The 18335-nt window shown below is 45.8% G+C and overlaps 1 protein-coding gene across 3 annotated transcripts in view; it reads right to left on the reverse strand.

Moving 5' to 3' along the window:
• The window catches only part of DAGLA (diacylglycerol lipase alpha), a 74355-nt gene extending 59259 nt beyond the window's left edge, over positions 1-15096 (reverse strand). Inside the window, exon 1 of one of the 3 annotated variants that reach the window (XM_072865934.1) lies at positions 14980-15096. The gene's annotated coding sequence lies outside the window, so the exon portion shown is untranslated. The remainder of the gene's footprint in view (positions 1-14979) is intronic. The other 2 variants (XM_072865935.1, XM_072865933.1) reach the window with 2 other exon arrangements.
• Positions 15097-18335: the final 3239 nt, after the last annotated feature.

Below are 18335 nucleotides of genomic sequence, written 5' to 3' on the forward strand. Positions count from 1 at the left end.
GACCTCGCAGACCACCAAGCGTAGCCCACAGGACTAGCAAACTACGTCACACTTCAAATCACAGTCCGAGATCATCAGTGTGTACATACAGTTTGTATGCAAGGACAAAAGCTACAGAAGAGTCTTGTCAGATGGCTCCAATTCTTTTCCAAACTATGACTGTAATCACAATCTCTTCGAGAAGGGGATCTCCCGAGTACTCAATTACATGACAATCGCATTTCAACGCCAGGTAGCTTCTCACATACATAGCTTCATGGCATTCCTGCTCATAGTCTTTTCCACACTCCACAGGCAACACACTTTCTCCAGTGAAAAATCTATGCCTCTAACACCTGACATTCAAATCCTGGTGACCTCAAGAACCCATGCTTGGTCAAGCCAAGCTCTCTCCAGCCTTTCCCCTATGCAGCTGTCCATCAGTCAGTTCAGTTTTCTGCATTCCTTCCTTGAAACTTGTAGCATTGGGGGTGCATGTCACAAGGGGTGTTACAAAAGGGTGCCTGATTAAAATATTGCAGTATTTTCACTGTGTGAGGAATTCATTATCAGAACTAGTTAGCGATTCTCAAAACCAGTTAGATTACTGTTGGAAGCAAGATAATGAAGAACTCTTATTTATACATATTAGTGTTGCTATTGAACATGAACAACTGATATTTTTGTATATCTTAGGATGCACAGCATCCAATATATCATGTGGCAGAAAGCTGCACAGATAATTTATGATTTTATTTTCATTGCAGAGACAAAAAGAGCAGAGCAGAAAGACCCAGAAAACGTAGGCTACTACAGCATCCAGTTTTGAGCAATGCCTTGCCCAACACATGATGAATTCAAGCATTCTTTAAACTGGAAAAAACAAATGTCCACAGGCTTCTTCCTTCCTCCACTGTATTCCTCAGTCACAGCTAGGATCAGCGTCCAGCAGAAGAGCACACACTAGCATACAGTGTGCTACTTCAGTTGAACAAATGATACCAATAGGCCAAAATGATCGCTCTGGAGTAAGGAAATAAGAGTACTGGCAGAATGACAGTATGAATAATTCACCATCAGTTCAGTGATCTCCCCTGGCACCACAGAAACTTTAAAGGTGTTCCAGCTGCCAGGCTAAAGTTGATCCGGAAAAAGAAAAAAGTATACAAAGGACACAAGAATGACCCCACTCCCTTTCCACAAGTAGGTTTTAAATTGCAACACCAGCAGCCTACACATGCCTTCTTCCCTCTCTCCCTCCTCCTCTCCCTATGCTTTACCCTAATAAGCCAGGGAGGAGACAAACACAGCAAAATGGAAAAATTATGCTTTTCCCCCAGTGATAGGCTGTATGTGAAAGAAGCAGGGGAGGGGCAGAGAGACAAAGTGGTCTCTGAAATCTGTTAGGTTATGGGATAAAAAGCTCACCTACACACACAGGAGCACAGAGGCACAATAGCAAGTGGGGGAACGCAAACACCACCTTCATCTGGCTCCTCCCAGGCCCACCACAGGAGCCATCACCCCACCAAAGGCTCATCTCCACGAGCGCAGAGGAGCAGAGGCACTACGGCAGGCAGGGGAACCGCATTAACCTAGACAGAGAAGCAGAGCCTCTGCCCTGGCTCCTCTCCAGGCTGTCACAGCAGAGTGTATATATATATGTACATTCATGTACGTGTTGCGTATATACGCATGGGCCTACTAGGACTTAAATGCTCAGCCACACTTTTGGCTGGATCTGGGCCACAGCACTGAAGCAGCCTTGCCTCTATTTGGCTACCAGAACTGGCAACCCCTACTAAAATGTACAATAACAACTTACTTTCTGACCCAGTCAGTTGGAAAAGGATTTAGAAAACAAAAGCATTATCAGGATGGGAGTCAAAGAATCCAGAAGTAAAACATCAAATAGGAGACTGGGGGGGGGGAAGAAGTTGAAGACATTGTCTGAGTACAGCAAGAGCCTGCCACTTTAACACCCCTCCCTCAGCTGACAGCAACCAGGCATCATGTTCCTGCTCCAGGCTGCCAGCAAGGGCTGCAGAGTGACCTTTGCGCTATCCATCGCCGGAGAACACAACAGCTCTGCACCAGGAGCACACAACTAATATTCAGGTTTTCTTCAAGTGCCTACAACTTTTTGACATATCAATTTTAGGGAAATCTGTGGTAAAGTTTTGTGGGTTTTGCAGTCAAGAACAGAAGCTCATAAAACCCCACGTTTCCAGGGTGGGCTTTCTGCCCTCCACGAGGAAGCTGAAATCATGTTCTCTAAATAGTTCCAAGTCTTCAGTAAGCGCCCTCCGTATAAAGGCTACAAAGAAGGCAGAGCTATTCTTTAACTGAAGCACTTAAACTTTTCTGCACACCTACGTGATCTTAATTCAAATTGCATTTTACAATGTTGGTAACCCAGAAAATGTAAGGACTATGAAGAAACAATATTATTTGCACTAAGCACAGTGAAGTTTTGAAGTACCAAGCAGGTATCATATTTAATGGCCAGCTATCAACTAATTGAAAACCCATGGTTTTGGGGGTAGGGAAGACTTGACGGCTATCCCCCTTATAATAAAATAAGGGACAGTAACCTACAGGCAGGAGGCCCCAGATGTGCTGCCCGCAACCCAGCCACAGCGCAGCGACAGCGGCAGAAGTGGCCCTGGAAGCTCCCAAAGGCAAAAGCTCCACTGAGCACAACTGCTTCAAGTCATGGCTTCAACACCTCATTTTAATCACTGCACCAGCGAACAATACTCACCACAGCACTGGCAAAGCATCTCTGCCCAGTCTCCAACGCCACACCTACCACTCATATGATCAGCGGATGTGAGCCATAGTCCCAGTTTTGCTCACTGGCCATATTGTGTTGACTTTGTAACAGTCAGAGAACCAGGATGTGCAGCTAAAAAATTATGTATACATAAGAACATTAAAGGGAACTTTTTCAAAGAGCTAAGTGCAAAATGATGGGTTTTACTCACCTGACAAGGTCTGTTTTAAGACCAACACCCCTTCTTTCCCTGAGCCTTTAGCTACCGTGACAAACTGCCAAAGCCACCAGACTTCTCTTTTTTTTTTTAAAAAAAAAGGGCAAAAAAAAAAGCTGTTGCTGGTGACCAGGAAGTGCACCCATCCAAGAGCCAGCAAGGCACCACCCTGAGGCAGGTGCCTGCTTTCCACTGAATTTAGCTGGAAACAAGACACTTGTTGTTAGAAACCTAAACCTCTTCATTAATCAAGCTCCTTTCTTTTTGCCATTTCCTTTTCAATTTTCAGACAGAGCAACCTAACTTTGGGACTGCAATTCCTCATAGGTCACATAATGCAGCTGTTTTCCTCGATACACCATGAATCTTACACCACCCAACCTTTCTGAACAGGGAGAACCTACTTACAGCATGTCGGCTGATCTCCCCAGGATGAGAGGTGTGCTAGGCAGGACTGGGCAAAAGCCTGCATTTGCTAGGAACTGCTTTAACAACAGGTTGCAGCTCAGTGCAGTGGAAACAAAACCGGATGTCTCTGCCCTGAACATCTTAGCTACTTTAAATGGGGTGGTAAAAGTTGATTCAGAAATATTTTAGTCTGGAGCATTCATTCAGAGCGGGTTACTAACCCTGCTCCACAAGCACCACTGCTATGTGGAACAGAGCTGTGTTTGCATTCTCATCCAGCAGACGCGTGCGGTCTTTTTGCTACCCCTCTCCATACAAAAAGAGCAGTGAACTGCTGAGTTGGTAAAACAGCAGCAGGGTGGACTCATGCATCTCATTGTCCAACTTGTAATTAACTCTGTGGCCATGGAGCAGTGAAGCAGCCTCGAAGGCACTGCACAAAATCCTGTCTCCTCTTCAGCAGAGAAAAACTTGCAGTCAGGAGCCAGTCAGGGAGAGAATGAATATTAGTTTCCCACTCAAATCAGAAATTAAATCCTTTTCCCACCTTTCTTGACAAATCCCCTTATAGTTGAGAATTCAAGCCCTTGCAACTCCTATCTGTTCCCATAGGAACGCAAGAGCCACAACTGCTTCCAACCTCATCTCCTTTTCCAATAGCAGAAATATCTAATGAAGTCTTGGTAGCCTTGCTCCTCCTGCAGCAGGAACACTATGAATATTTGAAGATAAAGGTAAAGATAACACTTTCCCCATCTCTTCTACTCCTGCTCCCTATAAAAAGGGAGCAGCAGCCACACAGTCCTGAGGGCCACCGAGTCTTGGATAATCATATACCTCCCTCTTCTTCTCTCCTAATTGGCATCCATCACTTTTTCTCTTAAAAGAAAAAATCTAGAGTTTAAACAAAAACTCCATTACGAAATGCAAACTCCTGGAAAACTCCTGCACAGAGGCAGAAGTCAGGTGCAAGGCAGTTGAGCAAACACCAACATATTCATCTAAAGTACAAGGAAACAAACGGACACATTTTCTGGAACCAGGATCTCCTGCTTCTCCAGGCTTGGACAACCAGGAGTTCCAGTATCCCCCCCCCCCAGCACTGCACCTTCTCCGCAGTGAGAGGCTTGCACCTCCCGTTGCAAAGGCAGAAGACCAATCTACAGTTCATACTGTCAACACAAAGGTGCAAGCCCAGACATACTGGAATTATGAAAGTAGCCCAGAACAGAACAGTAAGAGAAAAGGGGGTTCACTCACACTCCCCACCTAAAAGACTTCCTCAAATATTAGCATAAATGAAGCGCCTTACTGAAATGGTGCCTGCTAAAAGAAGTGAAAATTCAACTTACTCCTTCAGCGGTGTTTAGCCCTTGTGGTCTAGACCAGAGGCTCAAGAGCTGTATTTTCACATGCTAGTCAAGAGGGAGTGTTTTGGCATAACACCAGGTAACTTTCAGTTGAATGGTTTGCAAAACAAATCTACGTTAACATTGAGATTTTCATGTCATAAATCAGGTAATTTAAAGTGAAAAGGTTCCCAATTGCTTTAACCACACCCTTTCACGCTTTTGCACTCAAAAGGATTTCCATTCACAGACACAAGATACAGAGCAGTGACACAAAATGCAGAAGACCTGCAGCTACGACAACAGGGACCAATGCGATTTCTTCCCTTTCAGTTTAACTACGTTCCTTTCCAAAAAGCATGCCTCCTTGTCTAGTGCTGCGATCATACGAATGAAAGGCCTTATTCCTTATGAACACATTTAGGTGGGATGCAAGACTAGAGCTTTCTGTCTCTTGCTGTCATCCGTTCAATTAAAAACCCATCCATTATACTGCTTTCAAGTCTTTTTGTGTTTATAAAAAATTAAGAGAGTTAACTGGAAGAGATAAGCAGAGCAGCTGGAAAACCGTTTTTTCATCAGATAAATACAACAGCAGCGGGGGACATAAAGGACATTGACTTGTCCGTTGCACAAAATTGCAATGTTTTAAGAGAATAATTAATTCAGGTAGCTCAGAGAAGGACAGTCCAGGATACTCAGTGTTGGAGAGGCTTCCACGCTCCCCTGCGCAACTCCATCCTCTTCCTCAGCCTACCCAGGCAACGTACCTCAGAGGAGCTAACAAAAGCACGCTGTACATCCAGTAGTAGCTGTCACGTAACTTTAAAAAGTGATCTAACACTTCATATGAGCACGCATACTCATTTCAGAGAATAAACACAGTAAATTTCCTTCCACTCTCTTGACTCAAGACATATTTTTTGAGAGTTTGGAGTCATTAAAAGCAGCCTCGGCAGATCTGCTACTTCACCTCCCCAGCTGCGACAGCATAACCTCCAAATGCAGAACAGCACCAAGTCCTTATCAGGCTTTCAGTTCACATTGTGCCAAAAAGTTTAAGTCCCACAAAGGCTCATTTCCTTTTCTTGTCCCCGATGCTGGACACCTCCTTCATCAATTTATTTCTCTGCTAACACCTGCTGTCTTGAAACATCCAATTAACCTCACCCAGCCACCCCCAGCTCCTCCGTCAGCAGGCCCAGACACACACAACAGCGCAGAGCAAGAATGTGACAATCTGTCGGACGAAGAACAGCACACAGCAGCGGGCTGAATTCCTCTGCTCTTTACCACTCCCAGTAGAAGGAAAATCACTATTTCTGTGGTGATATCATCCCCTTGGGGACTTGGTGAGGGTAACTCATCACAAAATAAGCATTGCATGCCCCAAAGAATAAAGGTCAGATGCAATATACCTTAGAGTTCCTAACCAGAGGCTTTCAAGCCGTTCCAGGGCGTGAACACACAAGGAGCCAGTAGAACCAGGGCGACCAAAACGCAAGTTCCTTACACCATGGAGGGCACGGGTAGAGTTGTTCACTTCCTCAAAGCACGTCTAGCCACTCAGAAGCACAGGGGCCTGCACATACACGGACAACACGTCCTGCAAACTTGCACACTAGATTATAGAGAAACTGCCAAAGTATGCATATTCATGTCTTTTCTCCCCAAATACCTGCTACCCACCTCACAGTGGATTTTCAGGCTTTCTGCCCACCCCTCCCTGAACAAGTTTACACACACACACCCCTCTTCACTGGGGCAAATGAAACATACTTGACACTTCCTGGGCTTGCGTGCAAACTCATACACCGCATACTCCAAATTCACAAACTCTGTAAATATTACCAGCAGGCTCCCATGAGGCACTTCAGATGCATGCACCACTCTTACTCAGCCACCCGTTCACAGAAGAACGAGCATTTTCTGCAGCATCCTACATGGTTCCCACCTCCAAAACCGCCTGTACTAATTCCTCCACCCTCATCTAAGAGAACGACAAAGCCTCAGAGAATCGATAAATTCTCTTCCCCACCAGCAGAGAGCTGGGGTCCTATGAAGCAAAGTAAATAACTAGTTACATGCAACCAAAGACCTTTATCTGAGACTCTTCCAGGCCAGTAACATTTGGAAGCACCGAGGACAGCACTGCATTTGTGGATATTGCCGTTTCCTACCGAGTTAAATTCGATTATGGCTCCTGAGGTATTCAAAAGGGTTTGCTCTCAGATCTGGAAGAAAGCATGTTCCTTTTTTTGTTTAAAAAAAAAATTCAATGAGGATAAAAGACCGTTTTCCAAAAGCAAGATATTGAACCAGGAATAGGCATAAAATTTAGAGGGGAAAGTGCTTCTGGAGAAAGAAGCCCATGGCTTCCTGCAGAATGAAGTTTTAACACCACAATTATGCAAAGGTATTTTGCCCTGCACTCCTCTCATGTCACTGAAGTTCGATGAAAGCTCTGCTCTTTCCGGTTTTAGAACATGCACGTAACATCTCAGGAAAGGCATCTCCCACTTCCTATGCACTTCATTATTCATGTGCCAAATAGTTTGAGCCCCATATTAACCTCGGAAGGAAGACTTGAAAAGAAAGGGCAGCCTCTTTCTCTGCTAGAAAATAAGTGAAAATGACAAAGGTGAGGGGAAGAGCAATCCCAGAGCACAGAGAGAATCTCTCAAAGAAATCTGTCATTATTGTCTATTCTATTCAGGGAAGAAAGAGACTATCCACTACAACAGGAACTGAAGACAGAAGTCGCAAATTACCACTTCTTCATTTTCTTTTAAGGATGTAACTTATCCGCCATTCAGCAGAGCAAATGGGAACTTCTTTTACTTCCTCTGACAGGGGATCACGGGCACATGTTTCCCCTCCAAGCAAAAAAATACAGCGGTTCATATCTGAATGCTCTCATTTAGTGAAGCGGTTGTCATTAGCGGATGCTTGGATACCATGGAGATGGTGACAAACAACTGAATCAGACAGAACACAGTCACAAAAAGGGGTACAGTAGTTTAAAAGGTTAAATCTGGCTGAGAGGGAAAGCAGTCACACAGAAGGGTTGAAATGGAAGGACACATCATCTTTGCAGGGATATCCTGGAACAAGAGACAGACCACTGGGCTAGAAAAACCCTGCCATTTCCAGAGGGTCTGATGGCTGGTGCACTTTTAAAAGAGGTCTTGTTCCAAGTCCAACAGCAGACAAGCAACAAAGTGCTCCACTTACTGTTTCAGAACCATTTAGCAATGGAGAGTTGCACTGAGTTCACTTCATCTACTACTACTCACATCTGAATTTTTAAACACCAAAATCCGAGTTGTGTTTCAAAAAGGAAAGAACATATGTTTTGGACACTGACAAAGACAAGCCAAGCATAAAGGGAAGTTATTAGACAGCACTAGGTTGTATTTCAGCGAAGAACACTTAAGGGGTCCTGATATGACCAAGAAATACAGCATGCGAGGCAACACAAGAAGGTAGGATTGACTTTATTCGTAGGACAGTCATAGGCTGACTGAGGTGCCGCAAACTCACAAGAAACATCTGACTTGCTCTTATTTTATGGAAGGTGAAATAGTTCATTTTCCCATGAGAGAAAACAGCACAGTTTTGCAAGATCATTTGGCAGATCACGTGGGGAGAAGACAAGCCTCCAGAAGCTCAGACTTTTGAGCTGGAATCTATATTCTGAAAATACATCAAGGCTGTATCTATGGCTATAAACACCAGCAAGCACATTACACAGATCTGTGCCGAAAAGACAAGCCATGAGGTAATATTAAATTTAATTCTTTTTTCTAAAAGATGCAGAGATGGGTAAATTCCAACTTCTAACAGACATGGAGCAGCATAACAGAGCTGAATGGAAGCCTTTCAGGGTAGAAAGGCACTGGAGATTTTTTTTTTTTTTCATACCAGCCTCACCATTTCTATTGTACTTACTGCAGTGAAATTATAATAGCAAGGTTCTGTATTTCCCTGTTCCTTCTTATTATCCAGTTCAATTTTATTTAAGGTGGCCTAACGGATTCACCATTTTATTTGCACATTTGTTGTTCTTCAGAAAAGAAGGACTCAGTCTAGGAGCCTGCCTGGATCTAAACTCAGGATCTCTCAGGTCTGTGCTGATAATCCTACCTCTAGACCAATGAATCACAAAGAAGAAACAGATGTTACAGAGGAAAAAGAGACACGGCAAATGCTTAGAGCACCTATTCATTTAAGGTAGCCTTCTCATATTTATCAATTAGTTAATTACTGCTAGTAACCACAAACATTGTTTAAAATTATCTTACCATGTCTTCACAAGAAAAGGAGAATATCATACAATCATTTTCAGTATCAGCAAGTCTCTGCTCTCATTCAGCAGAGAGTTATAAGCTCTTCAATAATATGACACTCACTGTTTAGATGCTCCAAGCAAATCTTCCCATCTCGCATGTCACAGAGCACCAAACCGTATTGATTAAGCTATCCCACCAGCAACGGTGGGAGAACAAACTCCTGAAAAGGATCATTGGTGCTTACTCACCCCTAGAGATGCCAGTGCCCTGACAGAAACCAGCGTGCTGAGGAAGAGGGACTGACACAGATACCCTTCCGGACTGCGCCTGACAGCTTGCTCAGCTACTACCCCCTCAGGGCACAAGGACATTCTCACTCTGAGGAAGACCCAGAGAAAATGGAAGTACGTGCAGCAGCACAGTCTTATACCTACAGAAAGGAGCTTGCAAAACTTGTTATGAAACAGCAGGCATTTAGAAAATACACATAGTGCACATTAGGCACAAACTCCACCCCAACGGGCTTAGCTAGGATTCCCGGAATAACCGTACCAGCAGTCCTCTGCAGGTATGTGCTAGGAGAGGGCTTTTCATCACCAGATTACTGCCGATGCAGCAAGGTAGATCTGCACATAAAGTTATGGAAACGAGATCAGTTTAAACAACTCAGACACAATTGTCATATTATTAGCTTACCAGAAGTTAGTTGCACTGGGTTTGTCATTGCTTGTTGAACAGCACCTTTGCTTGATGAAACGGCAAGTGAAGAACACGAGAAAAATTACAATTTTTAAGACTCTAGATTGCATCTTGTATCCTGTTTTCAGGGAGAAATTCTTATTAAGGTCAAAGAAATCACTGAGGAATCCACTTGTAGTTTTAATTTCACACAAAGGGAACATGCAAGAACCAAAAGCAGGCTGGCTACTTCTTTAATAGCTTGAACAGAGCTAAAAGCCATGAATTCTCACGCAATTCCACAGACATTTGTAGTCAATGTGAAGGAGACCAGAAGGCCAGGCCTCCTCAGAGAGGGACAGAAACTCCAATGGAGGGGAAGGGAGGACGACTTCCAGGGGTCTGCAAGAGTCTGCAGGAGCACGAGTCCAGTTAAAGCAGCATTCGTGTAAAAGCAGACAGACTGGAAGCTCGGGGGTTAAGAGCCCCTGACAAAACTCCTTGTTAGTCAAGCAGTGTCTGCTCGCCATGCAGATTTTCTACTCTTGCTGCAAGGAAGAGAAAAAATAATCAGCAAGCTTTTTTATTTAATCTTTTAGCCTGACATCTTTTCAAAGAAGTCCAACGTATGAGGTAAGGGACCCACACCCCTTTCACTGGAAAGAGGAGAAAAAAGGATATAACAGAAAAGAAGAAATTACTGAAAATAGAGGGCACTTTTTTCTAAAGCTCAGTAGGAATTCTACCTTTTGTTCAAAATCATCAACAAGGTACGGCAGCATTACACTTGGCATTTAAACACAAATTTTGTATACATTTTATATTAGGATATTCCACTTTACTATATATTGCTTCTAAAATATAAACCCATCAGTTTTCACATGCATCGTTATCATTCTTTAAAGCTTGTAATGATGCTTCAAATAGTTAATTAAATAGTCCACAGTATTTTAGACTTTTTAAAAAAAAAAAACACATCAGTTACGGGTACATTCTTATATACACTTAGTTTTATAATGAACTTAGGATCAAGATGCCAGGCACCATGACTTAAACTCATGCACCCAAACAAGCAAGCAGAATAAAAGCGCTTAGCATCTTGCACTACAGAATTTATATGTAGAGCAATTGCTGCTGTAGGAGACAAAAAAAATATATTGTATTATTGGAAAGCAGAGTGAGATCTAGGAAGCAGGATCAACATGGTCGCACAAAGGGAGCAGACTCTGGAGTCTATTTCTGTGCCCTGTGAGTAGACTATCAACTCCCAGCTGTACCTGTGCTCTTAAAGTACATAGCAATTTGATTTTAGTTTTTCAGTGGGCAAACTTTTCCATTTCTTATCAAAATCAGAAAAATAATTGCAGTTTCTTCTGTCTTAAAAGTTTCCAAGCTGGACAGACACTGCACCTGGCAAATTGTCAAGATTTTTCCTCCGACTTCTCTTTAGAAATACACAACACAAAGCATTAGTTTGAAAGCAAAGGACTGTAGTTCCAACTAGAAGCATCACAATGATTCCCACCACTGTGAAACACGTGCCACGTACGTTTGTTCTGACAGACATGAGCTTAAATGAACAGTATCATGTATGTACAGTGCAGAATAAAGAAAATATCTGTGCAAACTAGCTTCAAGTTAAAAGCCTGATTTACTCAAAGAATCTATTCCAGCAAGAATAAACATCCCAAAGCTATCCACAGATCCCAAGAGAGTCCATTTGTCACACTCCTGATAGCACAAAGGGCACTTTCATAAACTCCTTTCCCCCCAGCTCTCTAGAAACAGATGAAAATAGCTTCACTCTTCCAAGCATCTCAATTGCTATCTCTTTAAACGCAACTTCCCCAAACTCCAATGCTGAATCCAGCTCAGGATGTACTTATTCATCTGCTGGATCATTGTCAGAATCAGAGAGACGGCTAGCTTTAACTAAGTATTATTTACTGCTACCTAGGCGGCAAGCTGAAAAGGGGAGTACGCTGTTTTCTCAGAGGAAAAGCAGGGTGCAGGCAGACTCCGCAAAGTAAAAGCTGCTTGTTCTAGGGTAGATATAGCACTTTGCTACCCAAGGAAAAATGTCTCAAACATCCTTCCCCTGTCTGAAGGCAGAGCAGAATCACTGCTGGTTTAATGCAGAAAGTTTAATAAATTGTAGGCAGGCCTGTAAATGTCTCGAAGCCTCGCAGGCTGTTATCTGCCCAAAGCTGAGCAGCGTACCAAGCACGCTGGGGTTTACATGCTCAAGTGTTAGCACTCTCGTATTTCCTACAGGTCTCCAGCTTGCTGGTCCATGCCTGGAAGGGACCCACAAAAACAAGAGGACAGGTATTTATGTTGCTTTAAGGAGAGTTTTCTAAGTCACAAAGGCTTGGAAGAAGCATATAAATCGTGTTTGCAAATCCATTCAATTTTACTGCAACTCAGAAACCACAGTGACCTAGTTTTGATGAGCTAACTCAAAATTAATTCACTTCTAAGATGAGGTTGCACAGGAAACACCTCTCTGCCCATTTTTACACTTGGCACTATAAAAATGTCATTAAACATCTGTACCTTCAGCACCCTAGGATTTAAGATTGGGGAATGCCAAACTGTTTTACAAGAGGGAAGCAAAGACAGGGGGGACTGATAAAAACATGTGAGTCAAGCGGATCTATCAAGAGGGCTTGCAAGTTTATGCCTCCAGTTTCTGGTTAGATGTACACACTTTTTAAGGGATACACAAAAACCTCTTTTCTGTCTTAGAACAAGCTGAGGTAGACATAGCACAAGGAATGTGATATTTATATTCCCGCCCAAGGTCCAAGGTCCGCAAGCACATCCGTGCACTCACATACAAAGCAGACTTTTTTGTTGTAACTATTTGTTCACAGGAATTTTGACAAAGTTTCATAAAAAGTAAAACTCGCCAAAATTTAGTACAATGCAAATGCACTGAGTATCTGCTGAAGACAAGTCTTCTCAACACTTTTAAACAGTCTGATATCTACATTCAGTCATTATTTTTTTTAATGAAACAGACTGACAGGTATTTTGGTTTACCCTATTTCTCTTCTCTAATTTGTTTAAACATAACTTTATCATTGGAGGGAGTCTTTTTATCCTTCCCACTCTTCTTCCTGCAGCACATGTCTCAATTTTAACCGCTCAGATCTTATTGTTGCACAACTATTCCTTCCTAGGACTCTAGAAGAGGAACGGGTGTACACAGCACACTGAAGTTTGCCTTCTGCGTTGCCCATTTACCACCACTGATTCATCTGTCAGGGACTTACAGAAATCCCCGTTTCTGTGAGTTCTGATTTGATTTTGCCTACAGCAATCAAAAGCACCTAACCCAGTGCCTTACGTTAAAATGGAATTCCGATCAAATCTGTTTTTACAGATCAGCGCTATCGAGATCGGTGCCAGCAAACATATGTAGTTCAAGTACGTAATTTTGACTCTATAGCATGTTATAGAGGGAGTAAAATTTTTGTCAGACAGCAGAGATGGCAACTCCCAAATCTCTTTTATTTAAATACAGATTTGAAGGGGAACATTTGTCCTACTCCTTTCTGAAGAGTTTTGGTTACAGAAGTGCCAGGCTATATACACTATTTACCATGTAGCAGACGCTGTTCACATTTCTTGTCCCCGTTAGCCATTACTAGCCTGCCTGTCCACTACGAACTGACACACAGTCACTGGGCTGAGCAGTAATCTAATCAGCAGCTTTAACAACCCAACGTAACTTTTATGACACAGAAAGCTAACACCTAGGACAACAAATAACTTCACCCAGATAGTTTTCTATTTAGAAAGCTTTCCACCAGTGCCCAATAGATATTCCTTCCTCCCCAATCACAAACTAACCTTCTTAACAGTGTAGACACTTCCCCACTAGATACACGTTTCACCGAAGCCAATGTCATAAAACCGAGAGATTAAAGACTCTGTCTTTACAAAAGCCACTTCCTACAATTTCATTATCTCCCAACCACGACTATTTTGAAAACGCTCAGCCTGACCACACAAGCTCAGACACTTCTCCCTGTTCAACCAGAAAATGACAGTCAGCGGGATGTAGCAACTCATCACCAGGTAACACAAGGTTTTATCCTGGCAGGCGAGTAATCTCCTTCCCACCTTGGCAGAGGTTATACTTTCCCACAGAACCATTTCCCTTAACATGCTGGCTAATCCATTGAACAGAGATTTGCTGCTTTCAGTACGCAACGCTTATAACCACTCCAGTGTCCCAGAAGCTGCATTATACTATTTTTGACAATCACTATGCTGTTTCCCACCCGGAGCTGGCTGTAAGTACCATCCCGCGTATCAGGACCTGCAGACTCAGTAATCACCATTCCTATATTCCAAGTGGCAAGTGAAGCCTGTCCCAAACACGCCGGCAGGTACTAATTCCCAGAATGGGCACAGCATGAATTCTGGCTGAGCAGCCTGGCAACGTCCCAGCTATGAGACCTCAGAGCGATATATCCTTTACTTTTATAAGCATGCAGGTCTCTGTGACCCTAACTGGGGATTTCTACGGTCAGGGCTCATCATCCACTGTGGCAGATCCACGTTGCTGAAGTACTTTTAGTGCCAGCTAACTGTTTCAGATACCGGTCCCTGTGGAGAAGTAATAAAGGCTGAGAGAAAGAATCCAGGTGTCACACCCACCCCCTACACACCAGCAGCCTCTCCCTGTACGATCAGACAGCAACACCTATCTAATCTCCCACACTGGGCTAGTGTTGACAGCCAAGGCCGGCTTGGACTGGGGTCTTGGGTCCCGATTCTGACCCTGCCATCAGCCTGACGCGCTGCCTCGCACCTGCCTGGGGGGAAAGGCCCGCCTCTTTCCCTAGGGTGCAGGCCACACTGCGAGGGGGCCCTCCGGCTGCAAGGGAAAGACGCGGCTCCCGCGGGAGACAGCCACCCGCAGCGGCCCTGCTCAGCGGGCCCGGCATCTCCCCGCAGCACGGGAGGAAAACGCTCTCTCCGGCCACAGCTCCGCCGACCCCGCCCGCCTCCCGAGCAGGGCGGGACAGAACAAAGCGCCGCCGGGGCGGGAGACAGCGCCGGGAGCACCCCCCGCCCGCACCGGCGCCCGCTTCGCCCCTCAGCGCCCCCGCACCTGCCGCAGAGGCCGCCTCCTCCTCCTCCTCCCCCCCTCACGGCCCGCGGGGAAGGCCCCGCCAGTGCGGGGGCCGCTGCCAGCCCCCCGCCGGGGCCGCCCCCGCCGGCCCAGGGCGCGGGGATCGCCGCCGCCCTCCCGCCTCCCCTCACCTCTCTGCCGCCGCTGCCAGCGACGCAGACCCAGGGCCGCCGCCGCCACCTCCATCCCGGGGGCCTCGCGGCCCCCCGATTCTCTAACACCGCCTCCGCCCGTGCAGGGGCCGCCCCCGCCCGTGCCGGGCCGCCCACTGCGTCAGCTTCGTAAGGGCCGCTACGCACCCAGCGGTCACCATGGCGACGGCTGGAGCCGGAGTGGGGGGGAGAGTGCATAAGTACGGGAGGCGGCGGCGCCCCCTGGCGGGCCTAAGGCGGCGGCACGGGCCGGGGCTTCCCGCCGCGGGCTGAGGGGAGCGGCCCCGCCGCCGGGTAACGCGGGGCCGCCCCCGGCCCGGCCGCTCTCGCCCCCACCTCGAGGGCACCCGAGCCCGGCCAAGGCCCCCTCAGGCCCATCCTCCGCCTCCCCTGCTTGGGGCCAGGGCCACAGCCCCCTGAGGGAGCCCGTTCCCTCCCACCGCCAGCCCCCAGCCAGGGGTACATCCCAGCCCCACAGCCTGTGGCAGCCAGAGGCCCCCTAATTCCACTCCGGGCATCGAAGCGGCTTTATTCCCCCAGCAAGGCCATCCACCGCTCTCAGGAGAGCCCCGACGCTGTCTTTCAGAGGGAAGCCAGACTTCCCAACATCCCTTTCCCAAGAAAAGCCCCCCAGCACAACGTGGAAGCCTTCCTCATGTGGGAAGCCCCCACTCTGCTACAGCCTGCCAGGGCAGCCACCCACTGCGTGCACACTTAGCACACCCCTTTCAATCCCCAGCATGGATAGCAACGGTTTACTATCCCTGGGCTTGAAATTTAATCACCTTTTAATCAAAAGGCTTCACACTGTAACATGACTGAAATGGAAATAAGGTTTTGCTGTCTGTAACCGCTTACAGCTCTGCACAGCCCAGACGGCAGGTGCTTTCAGGTAACCCGAGTGCAATTGCCTCCTGCTCACACATACACTTACCAACAAGATGGCATGCCCATCCTTATGAGCATAACAGCCTTCCCCGGTTATGGCATTTGGGTGGGAAGAAGGACAGCGGTGGCCTGGGTCAGACACAGCAGCCACCTCAACATAGCAAGTACCAAAGTATCAGCCAAGGACAGAATTTAGCTGCTCTTTTTGCAACAGACTAGAAAAGTAGCCAAAAAAAAAATCTCCTGGGGGTAGGAATACATGTCCCAGAAAACAGCTAAGCTGGTGCAGCAGGGGATAGCAGCATATACCTGGCTGTCCATTCCTCCTTAAAGCAAATAGAACAGCCTTCAAATGGTCTGCTCAGTGCTATCACTGTCCCTTGAAAATAAAATAGCCTGACAGTACTATAGGTGGTAGAAAAACATTCAGCAAAAGCTTTGAAGCACCAGTATTCATTTATGCTGAGGTCTTTGTATACTGCTCAGGCATAAAATCACACTCACACTCATTTCAAGTCCCTTTATCTTGCCAGCCAGGTGTAAAGTGGCTCTGGTTTAGATGAAAAGCTAGTGCCAAATATAGTATTTAGACAAATCATTTTATCCTGCGTGTGGTACTTCCAAGGGCTTCCTCCAGCACGAACCATTCTCAGTAGAACAGTGCCAATGCGGTGGGCAGACACTCCTGGAAACACTGAAACCTAGAGCAGACAGAAGCAAGAATCTCAGGAAAACTCTAAGTGACTCTTATTAATGAAATACAATCAGTAGCTGTTCAAGACTTCCAATTCAAGTGGTGGTATAGAGCACATACCAGCCCAGATCCTGCCAATTAATGTACACATCACAGGCACGTGGGATAGTTGCTGAGGTGACTTAGAAATTAGAACTTATATTCACACTTTTAGGTAAGGCACAGCATTGAAGAAGCTCCCCAGGTGGAATGCGGCTGACATGCAAGGAATCCATTCCGTGGCAGTTCCCTAGGCCTGCACCCTTAGATGTTGGTAACGCCAGGGGAACTTGGTGCGCTGACTCTAAGAGGCGCTGCCCGGAGGGTGGAGCGGTGTGGAGATGCCACAGCCAGGCTCCGCAATTATGTGGGAACTTAAAAGGTGTCATGGAACTGATAAGCTGCATATTTACTACCCTGGGCCAACAGCCTGCCACATTTTTGACAAAATGCTGCCCTTTTGGTGAACTTTGCTCATTATAACATCATTATAATACCAAAACACACCTCCATCCCAAAAGCTACCTGCCTCCAAGGTGCGACCACCCCTCGCTGAGCTCGTGCTCTGAATTTTCCTAGCTTATACCTTTAAAAAGCAAAGCACGAAAACTTTACACCAATCCTAAACAAAGGTATGTATGACTAGAGTCACTCAAGCTCCACCTGAAAGGTGAAAAATAGTATAAAATGGCTTAAGAGAATGTTAGGGAAGACACCATTGTGTACCCCTCTGACATTTGGGATCAGTCGACGGGCTGAGCCTCTCTTCCCCCACATCGGGACGCCTTTGGGTAAGAGTCGAACACTTGGTTATACCAAGGGCCTCCCCAGGAAACTTAGAAATCTCTATAGAGTTGCTTCATTATCTTTTAACACATTTGTAGCCAGCAGTTACTCATATTCTTGGTATTTGCATGTGCTTTGCAGACAGTGAATTTATCACTGGTAATCCAAAGAACCTGTGTGTCTGTTGCTCTAATAAACTGCACTCTTCATTCATCTAGGCCTGGTAGTTCTCATTGAACACAACCAGACTCTAAGTGCGGCCGTGATAGTTTGTGCAACACAACTAGACTGGGGGTGTTAGCACGTTATTAGTGAATCCGTAATCATGACGTTCAGTACACTGGACACAACTGGACTTACAACGTTGTAAGTTAATGCTGTCGCCTTAGCGAAAGCCCCGAGAGGGCTCTGGTTCTGATACACACAGTCCTTAGAAAATAAACCATTGACCAAGTCTGAGACTAAGACTGGACCTAGCCGCACCTAGACTCCTCTCTGAGAAGGAGTTTAGAAAGCAGGGGGGTCCTGTCTGAACCTCGTGACTCAACGGGAAGGTTCCCCCCCCAGCCACTCCTCAGGCTCCTCTTTGTAACATGACAGTAACTCTTAACAGAACAAGGCAATTAGTCTCATACAGCTCAGGCTTTCTGCTTGCGAGCAGCCCCAGCTGTCCGTATCTAACTCAGCTCCGCAAAGGAACTGCTGGTTAGCAAGGGCCAGACCATATTTATAGCACACCTCCAGCAACAGAGTATATCACAGCTATCGGCAGCTCTTTCTTTCCAGCCTCCTATACGGCAGTGACACAGTTTACAAACAAATTTGGACTTTTTGTGTAAGTCTGTTTCCTTAACACTCCCTCAAGTGTTAAGGGAAGGACTTAACACCCCTCAGAAATCCCCCGTCTCTGCCCTCACACGAAGGGCAT

This window comes from Ciconia boyciana, chromosome 6 (assembly GCF_034638445.1).
Source record: "Ciconia boyciana chromosome 6, ASM3463844v1, whole genome shotgun sequence".
Lineage (NCBI taxonomy): Eukaryota > Metazoa > Chordata > Aves > Ciconiiformes > Ciconiidae > Ciconia > Ciconia boyciana.